General features: G+C 38.9%; 1 protein-coding gene across 1 annotated transcript in view; it reads left to right on the top strand.

Annotated features, from left to right (window-relative positions):
- KIAA1328 (KIAA1328 ortholog) overlaps positions 1-14,317 on the top strand; it is a 419,817-nt gene that overhangs the window by 221,559 nt on the left and 183,941 nt on the right. The gene's annotated exons all lie outside the window — the stretch shown is intronic.

Here is a 14,317-nt window from a genome sequence, read left to right as displayed (position 1 = left end):
ATCCAGTCCCATCACTTCATGGGAAACAGATGGGGCAACAGTGGAAACAGTGTCAGACTTTATTTTTCTGGGCTCCAAAATCACTGCAGATGGTGACTGCAGCCATGAAATTAAAAGACGCTTACTCCTTGGAAGGAAAGTTATGACCAACCTAGATAGCATATTCAAAAGCAGAAACATTACTTTGCCAACAAAGGTCCGTTTAGTCAAGGCTATGGTTTTTCCTGTGGTCATGTATGGATGTGAGAGTTGGACTGTGAAGAAAGTTGAGCACCAAAGAATTGATGCTTTTGAACTGTGGTGTTGGAGAAGACTCTTGAGAGTCCCTTGGACTGCAAGGAGATCCAACCAGTCCATTCTGAAGGAGATCAGCCCTGGGATTTCTTTGGAGGGAATGATGCTAAAGCTGAAACTCCAGTACTTTGGCCACCTCATGCGAAGAGTTGACTCATTGGAAAAGACTCTGATGCTGGGAGGGATTGGGGGCAGGAGGAAAAGGGGGTGACAGAGGATGAGATGGCTGGATGGCATCACTGACTCTATGGACTTGAGTTTGAGTGAACTCCGGGAGTTGGTGATGGAAAGGGAGGCCTGGCGTGCTGCGATTCATGGGGTCGCAAAGAGTCGGACACGACTGAGCAACTGAACTGAACTGAACTGAATGAGTATCCAGATTTTGTTATCTTCCTTTACAGAATGTCCTGCTGTTGCTGCTGCTAAGTCGCTTCAGTCATGTCCGTCTCTGTGCGACCCCATAGATGGTAGCCCACCAGGCTCTGCCGTCCCTGGGATTCTCCAGGCAAGAACACTGGAGTAGGTTGCCATGTCCTTCTCCAATGCATGAAAGTGAAAAGTGAAAGTGAAGTCGCTCAGTCATGTCTGATCTTAGCGACCTCATGGACTGCAGCCTACCAGGCTCCTCTGTCCATGGGATTTTCTAGGCAAGAGTACTGGAGTGGGGTGCCATTGCCCAGACATTTAAGTTATTGGTAGATCTTGACTTTTTAGAAGCTTATGTTTAAGTTTTATTAGGACTTGTTTGTAGTCTGGTCTTTTCTCTAGCAACTGTTTTAGCTCTTTCTGTTAGCTCTTTCTGTGTTCTCAGTAGGACTGAGTCAATGTCCTGGGATCAACTATGACTCATCAAAACTTTTACATCTCCCTGTTTTGTGTGACTTCTGGAAATTATTTTGCTTACAACTCCCTTGTTGTTCTTTTCCCAGGCTATTGCAGTTTCACTCTACACGTGTGCAGTCTTGGCATTCAGCAAAAACTCAAATGTACAGATTACTCAACTGTTTTTCTGAGTAGCTCTCTCTACTCTGGTACTTTGTTTTGTAACTTCTCTCAACCTCAGCCTCCCTGAATTCTGACCTCTGTTTTCATAATTCACCAAGACTTTTGTGTTCTGCTTCGGACTCCCCTCCCTGCCACATAGCCTGAAATGTTTGTCCAAACAGAAATCCAGGGACATTGTATGGCTTAGCTCATTCATTTCCTTTTTCAGAGATCATATACCTTTACTACCTGTTGTCCAATGTCTGAAAACAGTTGTTTTATATATTTTCTCTACTTTATAGTGGACAGGTAAGTGTATCCCCTTCTGTAATACCCCAAAATGGAATTTTTTATGGAAACTATCTTCTAAATGTGGTTTTTAGATTTAGCATGCAAATTTAATGGCATTCTTAAGAAAACAAAGAGGCTTTATGGAGGGAGAAAATATATTGTGAGCATAATGATATTAAGTGCACAGTTAACAAAAACTTGTAGGAGATAACAGTATTGAATGGGTTTTGCTTTTTTAAAGAGGGTAAAGATATAACCTCGTGGACCAAAAATAAACTTAAATGAGAAAATTTAAGGGAATAGAAGCTACATTTTTTTTCAGATTTATTATAACTTATAATTAAAGAGAGCCCAAATTGATGTATAATAGGAACCTTATGGAGGATACTTATTTTGAGGGTCCAAAATAATAAAAGGGTAATAGAGATTTAAATAAGAACTACAGAAATATAAATATTTCCTAAAGTCTTGGCTTTCAGGCTAGAAACCGAATTTCAAGGTTTTGACTCTAGATGCAGTTACTTTGGGCATGTATTTTAGCTTTATTAACATATCCTCATAGGAATTATATTTAACTCTTAATAAACATAAACTTTGATTTCGCCCACTAAAAGATTCTCTTATCATATATCTCATGTGCCTTCATGATGCAATGCTTTGTGAAAATCTGTTAATCCCTGAAATGACAGAGAAATGAAATGTAGTTATGGATAGGACAATAATCCTCTGTATCCCAAAGCTTTGTGTCTCTTGTAATAAATAGATCTGATCTTAAAATAAAAGCAAATTCAGATAAGTACGAAAGTAGAAAATTTAACCAGCATTGTTGAACAAAAGAGCTGAATCAGGTACATCTGATACTGTGCTGGGCTAAAAATGCTGAAAAGTAGTTGCTACAAAATAAGAATAAAGGGGACTGCAACAGAAGTGAAAAGAACTCCAAGTATATTTTCCTCTATTAGTTATATGTAGACCACAGAGAGACTTCTAAGGAAGAGATAACTTATGAACAGAAGGCACCTACTTTAACGGAAAAGAATTATTCCAGTACTCACAAAAATAGGATCAATGATTGACGCTTAACCAGTCATGGAGAAAGAAGCCAGAGCAGGAAAGGAAAATCTGTGTGGCCCACTGAATGAAGTAAGGAAATGAAAAACATCTGAACACTCTGTAGGCTTTAAGAAGGGCATAGTGTGGGAGTTGCGAGTTGAGTTTTATTCGGAGCAAAATGAGGACCGCAGCCCAGGAGACAACGGCACCTCAGATAGCTCTGGGAAACTGCCCTGAAGAAGCAGGGCGGAAGGTCCGTATATATGAGATTTTGATGAAAGGGGAGTACATGCAGTCAAGCACATACTTTTTCAAAAGATTTCTGGTAATCTCATGAAGCTTTTGCCAGTCACAAGGAACAGTCATCACCATGAAGTGTTTTTAGTGTTTTTCTAGATAGGGGGAGCTACAAGAATTGGGCTTATTAACTCTCTCCTGAAAATATCTAACTATCTGAAGATGTTTCCTGCCAGTTTTTCCCCAAGTACAGAGGGACTTATTACTACCCTCCGCCCTGAACTGCTTTCAGGGAGTATTGAAGGCCAGCAGTTTTAGCAGCTTGTGATTTAATCCTTGTAGAGGTAAATGACAAGTGCCAATTTGTAGTTGATACCTCACTCCCCACAGTCAGTGGATCCATTCATGAAGTCAGGAGACATTTGCTGCACATTGCTTCTCAAAATGTGTCTCCTAGACCAGCAGCATCAACATCACTGGGGATATTTTGTAAAAGTGTAAATCCTTAGGACCTACTGAATTGGGCTTACTGAATTGGAATTGGACCTATTTAGGACCAATTGGACCTACTTAGGACCTACTGAATTGGAAACTCTGGCAGTGGGGCCCAAAGATCTGAATTAAAAAAAAAACGTTTTATTATTTATTTGATTGTGCTGGGTCTTAGTTGCAGCACACAGGACCTTCCGTCTTCATTGTGGCATGCAGGATCTTCAGCTGCAGCACGTGAACTCTTACTTGTGGCACGTGGGATCTAATTCCCTGACCAGAGATAGAACCCAGATCTCCTGCTTGGGAGCTCAGAGTCTTAGCTACTGGACCATGAGGGAAGTCCCCAAAATCTACATTTTAATAAGCCCTTCAGGTGATTTTTGTGATGGTGAAGAATACTCTTGAGAGTTCCTTGGACTGCAATCAAACCAGTCAATTGTAAGAAAATCAACTCTGAATATTCATTGGAAGGACTGATGCTGAAGCTGAAGCTCCGATACTTTGCCACCTAATGCGAAAGGCTGACACATTGAAAAAGACTCTGATGCTGGGAAAGATTGAAGGCAAAAGGGGAAGGGGTCGGCAGGGGATGAGATGGCTAAAGAGCATCACTGACTCAATGGATAGAATTTGAGCAAACTCTTGGAAACAGTAGAGGACAGAGGAGCCTGGTGTGCTTAAGTCCATGGGGTGCAAAGAGTTGGGCACAACTTAGTGACCGAACAATAGCAACCAGGTTCTTCTTATGAACTTTAAAGTTTGAGAATTTCAGTGCTAGTATAATGGAAATAAATGTCTTCTGTTGATCAAACTACTAGTGAGTCCTATATCATGCAGTGTTTTATAAATTTGTTGTTGTTCAGTTGCTCAGTCATGTCTGACTCTTTGGAACCCCATGGACTGCACCACGGCAGGTTTCCCTGTCCTTCACCATCTCCCAGAGTTTGCTCAAACTCATGTCCAGTAAATCTGTGATGCCATCCAACCATCTCATCCTCTGTCATCCCTTCGTCTCATGTCTTCAGTCTTTCCAAGCATCAAGTTCTTTTCCAATGAGTCGGCCCTTCCCATCAAAATATTGGAGCTTCAGCTTCAACAGCAGTCCGTCCAGTGAATATTCAGGGTTGATTTCTTTAGGATTGACTGGTTTGATCTCCTTGTAGTCCAAAGGACTCTTAAAAGTCTTCTCCATCACCACAGTTCAAAAGCATCAATTCTTTGGCGCTTAGCCTTCTTTATGGTTCAACTCTTACAACCATGTGTGACTACTGGAAAAAACATAGCTTTGACTGTATGGACCTTTGTAATGTTACAGCTTTTTAATATGCTGTCTAGGTTGATAATAGCTTTTCTTCCAAGGAGCAAGCATCTTTTAATTTCATGGCTGCAGTCACTGTCCCCGGTGATTTTGGAACCCAAGAAATTAGTCTGTCACTGTTTCCATTGTTTCCCCATCTATTTGTCATGAAGTGATGGGACTGGATGCCATGATTTTAGGTTTTTGAATGTTGAGTTTTAAGCCAGCTTTTTCACTCTCCTCTTTCACCCTCATCAAGAGGCCCTTTCGTTCCTCTTCACTTTCTACCATAAGGGTGGTGTCATCTGCATATCTGAGGTTGTTGATATTTTTCCCAGCAATCTTGATTCCAGCTTGAGCTTCATCCAGCCCATCATTTCACATGGTGTACTTTGCATGTAAGTCAAATGAGCAAGGTGACAATATATAGCCTTGATGTAATCCTTTCCCAATTTGGAACCAGTCCCTTGTTCCATGTCCAGTTCTAACTGTTGCTTCTTGACCTGTATACAGGTTTCTCAGAAGGCAGGTAAGGTCGCCTGGCATTCCCGTCTCTTTAAGAATTTTCTACAGTTTGTTGTGATCAACACAGTCAAAGGCTTTGGCATAGTCAATGAAGCAGAAGTAGATGTTTTTCTGGAACTCTCTTGCTTTTTCAAAGATCCAGCAGATGTTGGCAATTTGATCTCTGGTTCCTCTGCCTTTTCTAAATCCAGCTTGTACATCTGGACATTCTCAGTTCACATACTGTTGAATCCTAGCTTGAAGGAATTTGAGCATTACCTTGCTAGCATGTGAAGTGAGTGCAGTTGTGTGGTAGTTTGAACATTCTTTGATATTGCCCTTCTTTGGGATTGGAATGAAGACTAACCTTGTCTAGTCCTGTGGTCACTGCTGAGTTTTATAAATACATCTTCCTAAATTATCCTCTGGGGATAGATAGTTTAGAAATATTTTCTGTTTGAAGAAATGATGAATGTGCCTAATCACACAAGTACTAGAAAACAAGAAAGTCTGTAAGATGGAAACTGACAAGCCTCTTTCTTTGTCATCACTTGTAGTCATTCTTGTGTACTTTTTTATGATTTTTCTGTGTAGATAGATTTAAACTAATTTTAATTTTAGAGTGAGATAATCAAATATGCAACTTTTTACACAAAAATGAGTCTTTCAAGCTTAAAGTAATTTTTAAAAACCTATTTGAACTGTACTAAAGTGATTTTTTCTTTACTATAGTTTTTCTGGGTTTAAATGTTGCTCTTTCTTTCCTCTCTTCTCTACTCTTCCCTGCTCCCCTCTGTGCCCCCTACTTCTCCATAACACCTCAGCTTTCTCCCCCTGCCTTTCCCTCCAAGTATGCCTTCAGACAAGAAAGATTCTGTGTGTAGAGAGGTTTGGCTTTATGAATATTAGGAGAGTTTTATGTTAATGAAAGTTTCTATTTTCTTAATAGTGCCCCACCCCTCCCCGCCAAAAAAATTCTGTCTGTTTTGTAAGCAGTTGATTACAGATGTGTTTGATGCTGCCTAACAATTTTGCTTAGAAAGCTACCCTGTGAGAAAGAAGCCACACTTGATCAGAGTGTTTTCTGGAGAACATAAAAAGGTAACATTGTTTGCGACAACTAAGGAAAATGCCTTTCTTGTGGGCTGAAGTTGGCAACTTTAGCAGTATTTCATAACCAAGTTAACAAACATGTACAGTTGTTCATTTATTTTTCTAAGAAATACATTAAATATCTTATAGACTAGTAGCCATACTTTACACTGGACACCCATTGCACCAACCTGAAAAGTATTAAGTGGGAGAGGAACTCTAACCATTATTAATATTTTATTAGCACAGCAAGACTTCCAGGTTCAGCGGTTTTTCTCAAGAAGCAGATTGCCCTGTCCTTCTCTCTAAGAGAAAGTTTTTGTTCAGAGAGTAGTCAAAACACATGGACTGTGATGTCATTTAAATCACTAGATTGTTAGGACTTAGCTAATATGCTTGATTGACCTGGATGCTGCCTATGCTACTAAAGTTGTGCCAGTCTTCCTCGGTGAGACCGAGGGGTGGATGCCCCTTACATACAGTTCATTTGGACACATGGACCATGTTGAACAAATGATGGTGATGGCTGGCATAGGCATTCCATACAATTTGACTTGATCGATTCTTGTTGAGATATATAGAAACATGAAGATTATTGCCAGCAGGCCAGTCTCTGCTAATAAGCACATGCTCTTTGTATTTGGAATCATCACCCAGGGTCACCACCTCGTCTAGATGCCTGAGTTCACTCCCTTCCATCTCACAGGAAAACTGCTATGAGAATTCGGCTTTGTGTTGTTGCTATTCGTACCTCTTCCCTCCTATGCACAGCAGCATTTTAGGACAGGCTTCAATGATCAGGGCTTCTCCTACTTTTTAGACTTTGTCCAGATTAAAGAGCTGATTTAAACTTTTGTGCTCTGTAGACTGTTTCCAGCTTAAGTAATCATCCTAATCATGACCTCAGTCAAAAAATGTCCAAAAATTATCAGTATACAATAAGTCATAATGATTTCCAGACCCTAAAGAAACTATGTATTATAAACTTTCCATAATTAATTTTTCATTTGAATATTCATTGTTATTCCCTCTTAGCAGAGAAGAAAGCAACATCTATCCCACTATTTGAAATGCTTGTTTTTCTTCATTTTTCTTATACTTAACTTTACCTCTTTCTACCTATTTTCTACAAATTGTACTGTTTACTAGTTACATATTGCCATAAGCATTTAGGACTTTGTGCAATAAATCTCTCCCAAATCAAATTACTTTTCAGCCAATAGGCTCTAAAGCCTATCAACATGATGAAGTTGAAGTGTGGCTCTCCCATATTAATGACATGTTTCTGTCATAGCAAAATCAAACTTGTAAAGATGACAGAAATCTTGACATAAGTAAAGAAGTGGAAAGGGTACATTGAGCCTCTGTCACTTACCCCAATTATTCTTCATCAAATAGCCCTATTTTTAGTCTTATACTACTTAAAAAAAGACAAATGACCTTGTCATTTGTTTCCTAATTTGTCTCTTTCCATTAAAATGTGGATTTTCATTACAGCAGGCTCTATATTCTTGATGACTCCAGTATTTAAATCAGTACTGCGGTACCTAGATCAGTACTTTGTCCATGGTATGCATTCAGTAAATGGTAGTTAATAAATGAATGTTATCTTTTTATTATAAAATTCACCCATTTTAAGTGTACTATTTGATGATATTAATAAATTAATAGAGTGTACAACCATCCAGTGTACAGCTGGAGTATACAACAGTCCAGTTTTATAACCAGCATTGGTCCATTAAGGACCATGCCTGCTAGAGGATCCCTCAGGCCCAGTTGCAGCCATTCCTATTACTGCCCTCAGGCCTAGGCAGCAACTAATCTGCTTTCTGTCTCTACGCATTTGCCTTTTCTGGACACCTCGTATAAATTGTTGGAGAAGGCAATGGCAACCCACTCCAGTACTCTTGCCTGGAAAATCCCACGAACAGAGGAGCCTGGTAGGCTGCAGTCCATGGGGTCGCGAAGAGTTGGACACGACTGAGCGACTTCACTTTCACTTTTCACTTTCATGCATTGGAGAAGGAAATGGCAACCCACTCCAGTGTTCTTGCCTGGAGAATCCCAGGGACGGGGGAGCCTGGTGGGCTGCCGTCTATGGGGTCGCACAGAGTCGGACACGACTGAAGCAACTTAGCAACAGCATATAAATAGGGTCATACAATAGAGAGCTATTTGCATTAGGTTTCTTTCCCTTAGCATTATTTCTTGAGGTTCATCCATGTTGGAACATGTTATCAGTAGTTTGCTTCTTTTTATTGCTGAATAGTATTCCATTTTATAGATACATCATATTTGGCTTCATAACTCACCAATTAATAGGTCTAACAGCAACTATTCTCTAAGTCTTTTTTTGGCTTTGCTTTGTTTTTAAACATAGGAATATCTTTACTCTGCTTTCATTTTGTCTAGTTTAGATATAAAATTCTTGGTTGACAGTTTATTTCTTTTGGAACTTTGTGCCATTCCATTGCCTTTTTGCTCAGTTTTTATTACCCGTTAGTTGTTAAATGTATTCTTTTTTTTTTCCCCACTGTCTTTCCATTTATTTGTGCCTTCCTCAATTTCTTTGTTTTTGTTTCTGATAAATATATTCTTGTTCCCTACATGTAATGAGTCAACTCCCTTCCTTCTTTGAAGATTTTCTTTTTCCTTGGCTTTAAATAACTTGACCATAACTTGTCTAAATGTAGATCTTTTTTGTTTATCCTTGGAATTTGTTGAGCTTCTTGGAGGTGAAGATTAATGTTTTTCATCAAAATAAAGATATTTGACTCATTTTTTCAAATATTTCCCCCCTCTCCATTTCTATTTCCTCTCTTTCTGGGACTACTGTTTCATGTAAGTAGATATTCCTGAAAGTGTGAAAGTGTTAGTCACTCAGCCGTATCTGACTCTTTGTGATGCCACAGACTGTAGTCTGCAAGGCTCCTCTGTCCTTGGAATTCTCCAGGCAAGAATACTGGAACGAATATTCTTCAGGGGATCTTTCCGACTCAGGGATCAAACCTGGGTCTCCTACACTGCAAGCAGATTCTTGTCTGAGCCACAAGGGGCGTCCTAGTTCCCCACTGTTAAGTGTTCTTCATCCTCCTTCTTGCCCTTTTTTCCCCTGGTCTTCAGAGAAGATTATCTCTATTGATCTACTTTTAAGTTTACTTTTCTTTCTTTAGCTACTTTGCATCTGCTGAGGAGCCCCTCTATTAAATTTTTTACTTAGCTTACACTTTTCAATTCCAGTATTTCCATTTGGGTCTTTCATATATTATATTCCCTCTGACATTATCCATTTGTTGTCAATATTGTACTTTCCTTTAATTCTTTAAACATATTTCATTTTAGGTCTTTCAACATTTATAATAGCTCTTTTGGAATCTTGAAGTCCAATATTTCAGCTCCCTCAGAGACAGTTGTTTAGTTTTCTTAGCATGGGGAACCCTCTTGATAGCTTACAGTGAACAGTGTTGGATTCATGATCTCCAAAGATTTAGCTTCAGGACCAGGGACCAGGCTTGATCACTCAAAAGCTTTTGTGTGGCAGAAGTTTTATTACAGTGAAAAGGACAGAGAAAGCTTCTGACATAGACATCAGAAGGAGGATGAAGAGCGCCCCACTTGCTAGTCTTGGCAAGGGAGCTATACACTTTTCAATTGGCTATTAGCAAAAAATCAAAAGAATGTCTCAAGGTTGTAAAGGTCTTACCAGACCCACTCTCTCAACATACACTTTAAGATGACAGGATTAGTCAGAAGGTGCTTAAGGAGAAACTTGTCCTCAAGCAGGATACACTGTTGTTACATGGTCATCAGTACAGAGTTTAAGGAAAAATATAGCCATGAGCAAGATGAATCGTTTTGTTGTGTGATCCTTAGCTCTGGGGTTAAAGAAAACACCGTTTTATGTGATTAAAATGAAGGAATGTAGAAAAAAAGATTTGGCCTTTTCTCCTCCTCAAGAGCCCCAGACCCCTTTCTCCTCATCAAGGGCCCTGAACTCCTTACCAACCTGACTGAGAGTTAACTCTCTCACTTTCCTGTTTCTTTGCAATTCTTGTAGTTTCTTCATTTAAAACTGGATGTTTTATATAATATATTGTAGCAAATCTGGCTTCTTGAAGGTTATTTTTGCTGCTGTCTTTTTGTTTGTTTTGTGACTCACCTGTGTTAATTTTGTAGAATGTATCTCCCCTGTGGTGTGTGTCATAGGGGACAGTGGTGAGTCAACACAGTTATCAAATAGCTAATGATTGTTGACACGTTGTGCTCAAACACACTGGGTCAACATGGCTTCCACCCTTTGCGAATGGATCTGTTTGTGAGTCGGGAATCCTTTACTTTCTGCTATACCTTTGCATTTTGCTATTTTCTGATCTAATAGTAATATAAAAAACTTTAAAATTAAGCTACCCTTGGTAGGTAAAATGGCACCTTTGCTGATTTCATTTGCTTGACTGTATAAGATGAATCTCTGAATATGGGAAATAAGAACCATATTTCAAAACATCTCAAACAACATCAGTGGTATTTTTGACCTGTAGTTTCATAATTCATGCACTATAACATTTCAAGCATTTTTCTTCCTAACTTTATATAAAACTCTATGTAGCATTCACTTTTAAAGAAGAAAAGATTTCTTAGACATACTATTATTCAGTTACAAAGTATCCCTCATCTTCTTTAAAATATATAGCAGTAGTCCCTGAATTCTGTGAGACAGATAAAGTGATACTTGGAAGCATTTAGTCAGCCATAACTAGCATGAAAGGGAGCCATTTCTACACAGGTTTGGTGATTCACATTGAAGGTCATTGTATATTGAGAGTGCTTTCTCTTTGTCAAGAAGGTTGCTCTTGGTTATTTTGGTGTTAGGCCTTCAGTTCCTTCAGTTTTAGGCTGTGTTCTTTGTGACTTTTCAGCACTTGAAGTTATATCAGCCATAGACTTTTTTGCAGATTATCTCTGATGGTGCTCAATGTGGATTCCTTTATAGTTATTGCTCAGGGGATGGCACATTCTCTTGTTTCTTTCCAAATATTTTATTGTATCAATCTGCTCCTCAGTACTTGAAACTTTGCTTTTGCATGTACTGCTTGATGTTTTTGAGCCAGGATGCTTAGACATTTGGGGGATGTTAATTGTTTTATTATGTTCAAAAGTCCACAATGTATTAATAAAAGGATAGCGAAACACAGCTTTGTAATGTTACACCCTTGGGGAATTGAGGTAAAAGGTTATTTCAGGTGTGTGCATTTTATAAGTTCCTAGGTGTCTCAGTTCAGCTATGGGTTTCACAGAAAGAACTGTTCAGAAGCAAACATGAAATTTGCATATATTATTCCCTAATATATAAATTATGTTGGGACAAAGCAAACTTTTCAAAAAAGTATTATAAGGAGACTGGCTGTATTCTGGATCAGCAGTCCCCAACCTTTTTGGCACCAGGGACTGGTTTCATGGAAGACAATTCTTCCACGAGCTCAGGGAGTGGAGGGTGATGGAGTTGGGATGATTCTCATAAGGAGTGTACAGCCTGGATCCCTCACATGTGCAGTTCACAGTAGAGTTCATGCTCCCATGAGAATCTGATGCCTCAGCTGATCTTATAGGAGGAGGAGCTCAGGCAGTAACTGGAGTGATGCGAACCGGCTGCAGGTACAGATGAAGCTTCTCTCGCTTGCTCGCCGCTCACCTCCTGCTGTGCGGCCCAGTTCCTAACAGGCCAAGACCAGTGGTCAGTGGCCCAATTGTTGGAGACCCCTGTTCTAGATGATTTGGATCAAGGCTCCCTGAATAACTATGATTAAAGGAACCAGTTTTCATTATTTTTGTTCATCTCTGTAGACTAAAACTAAAAAAAATATATATAAGTTAAATACTATAAAATGAAATGTGACATAAAATTTTTCTTTAAAATTTCAATAGACATAAATTATATTTTAGTAAACATAATCTAAATAGACACAACATAAGTTTTCTTAAAAATTCATCAAAAGTGTGTGTACAGGTGATTAAGATAAGAAAATGACTATTATGTCGCTTTTTCTTATTTGCAGTCATAACAAAAAATGTATATATGAAAGTACAGTTCCCATACTTACTTTGAATGAGTGCCAGCTATATCAATAATACTATGTTTGTTAATTTTGAAAGTTTTTAATATTAATATGATACATAAGCTTACTCCTTCATTCAGAACCTATGCAGTTTTATTTGCAGAGGCAATATGATACTCACAGGTAACAATATGTATTTAAATTCTTTCTGTTTTCTTTTATTAACACTCAGAGAAATATCACATAATACTGCTAACAGTGGAAGAAAAGATTTTAAAGCACTTTCAATAGGCTTAGATGATTGATTCCTAACTTTTAAAGTTTTGTCCAGAATGAAGAAAGTAGTGGTATGGTTCCTTGATCATTAACGAGTTTCAACAATTCTTCAAAATTGTAGTTCAATTTAAATTATTTCAATAAAATAAATGGATTTTCTATGTATGCATGGATCTTCTTTTGATGGAAAATAAAATTTGAAACATCTAATTTGAGAAGAGTTCAATGTTAATTTTTCACAGATGTGCAAAATCATGATCATCATAAATAAATTTTATTGAAATTATGGAATATGACATAATCCCTAGTGACATTGCTCTTCCCAAGTACTGCCATTCATTTTTGCTCTTCAGTCCAATCTGCCATTGAAGATCATGTTGGATTTTTACTTTGCAAGGAAGTATTAAAAATCAGTTAAAAAAAAAAAACAATATCAGTAAAATAAGCTGCTGCTGCAGCTGCTAAGTCGCTTCAGTTGTGTCCAATTCTGTGCGACCCCATAGACAGCAGCCTACCAGGCTCCTCCATCCCTGAGATCCTCCAGGCAAGAACACTGGAGTGGGTTGCCATTTCCTTCTCCAATGCATGAAAATGAAAAGTGAAGTCGAAGTCGCTCAGCCACGTCCAAATCGTCATGACCCCATGGACTGCAGCCTACCAGGCTCCCCCATCCGTGGGATTTTCCAGGCAAGAGTACTGGAGTGGGTTGCCATTGCCTTCTCCAAGTAAAATAAGCTAGGTTGTGAATAGCTGTGAAAAGAAGAGAAGTGAAAAGCAAAGGAGAAAAGGAAAGATATACCCATTTGAATGCAAAGTTCCAAAGAACAGCAAGGAGAGAGAAGAAAGCCTTCCTCAGTGATCAGTGCAAAGAAATAGAGGAAAACAACAGAATGGGAAAGACTTAGAGATCTCTTCAAGAAAATTAGAGATACCAAGAGAACATTTCATGCAAAGATGGGCCCAATAAAGAACAGAAATGGTATGGACCTAACAGAAGCAGAAGATATTAAGAAGAGGTGGCAAGAATACACAGAAGAACTATACAAAAAAGATCTTCATGATGCAGATAATCATGATGGTGTGATCACTCACCTAGAGCCAGACATCCTGGAATGCAAAGTCACGTGGGTCTTAGGAAGCATCACTACGAAGAAAGCTAGTGGAGGTGATGGAATGCCAGTTGAGCTATTTCAAATCCTGAAAGATGATGCTGTGAAAGTGCTGCACTCAATATGCCAGCAAATTTGGAAAAGTCAGCAGTGGTCACAGGACTAGGAAAGGTCAGTTTTCATTCCAATCCCAAAGAAAGGCAATGCCAAAGAATGCTCCAACTACTGCACAATTGCACTCATCTCCATGCTACTAAAGTAATGCTCAAAATTCTCCAAGGCAGTCTTCAGTAGTACATGAACTGTGAACTTCCGGATGTTCAAGCTGGATTTAGAAAAGGCAGAGGAACCAGAGATCAAATTGCCAACATCCATTGGATCATAGAGAAAGCAAGAGAGTTCCAGAAAAACATCTCTTTCTGCTTTATTGACTGTGCCAAAGCTTTTGACTGTGTGGATCACAACAAACTGTGGAAAATTCTTTAAGACATGGGAATACCAGACCACCTGACCTGCCTCTTGAGAAATCTGTATGCAGGTCAGGAAGCAACAGTTAGAACTGGACATGAAACAACAGACTGGTTCCAAATAGGAAAAGGAGTACGTCAAGGCTGTATATTGTCACCCTGCTTATT

This window comes from Bison bison, unplaced genomic scaffold (genome assembly GCF_000754665.1).
Source record: "Bison bison bison isolate TAMUID 2011002044 unplaced genomic scaffold, Bison_UMD1.0 scf7180017864286, whole genome shotgun sequence".
Taxonomy (NCBI): Eukaryota; Metazoa; Chordata; class Mammalia; order Artiodactyla; family Bovidae; genus Bison; species Bison bison.
This window is presented reverse-complemented; position numbering and strand designations above follow the sequence as displayed.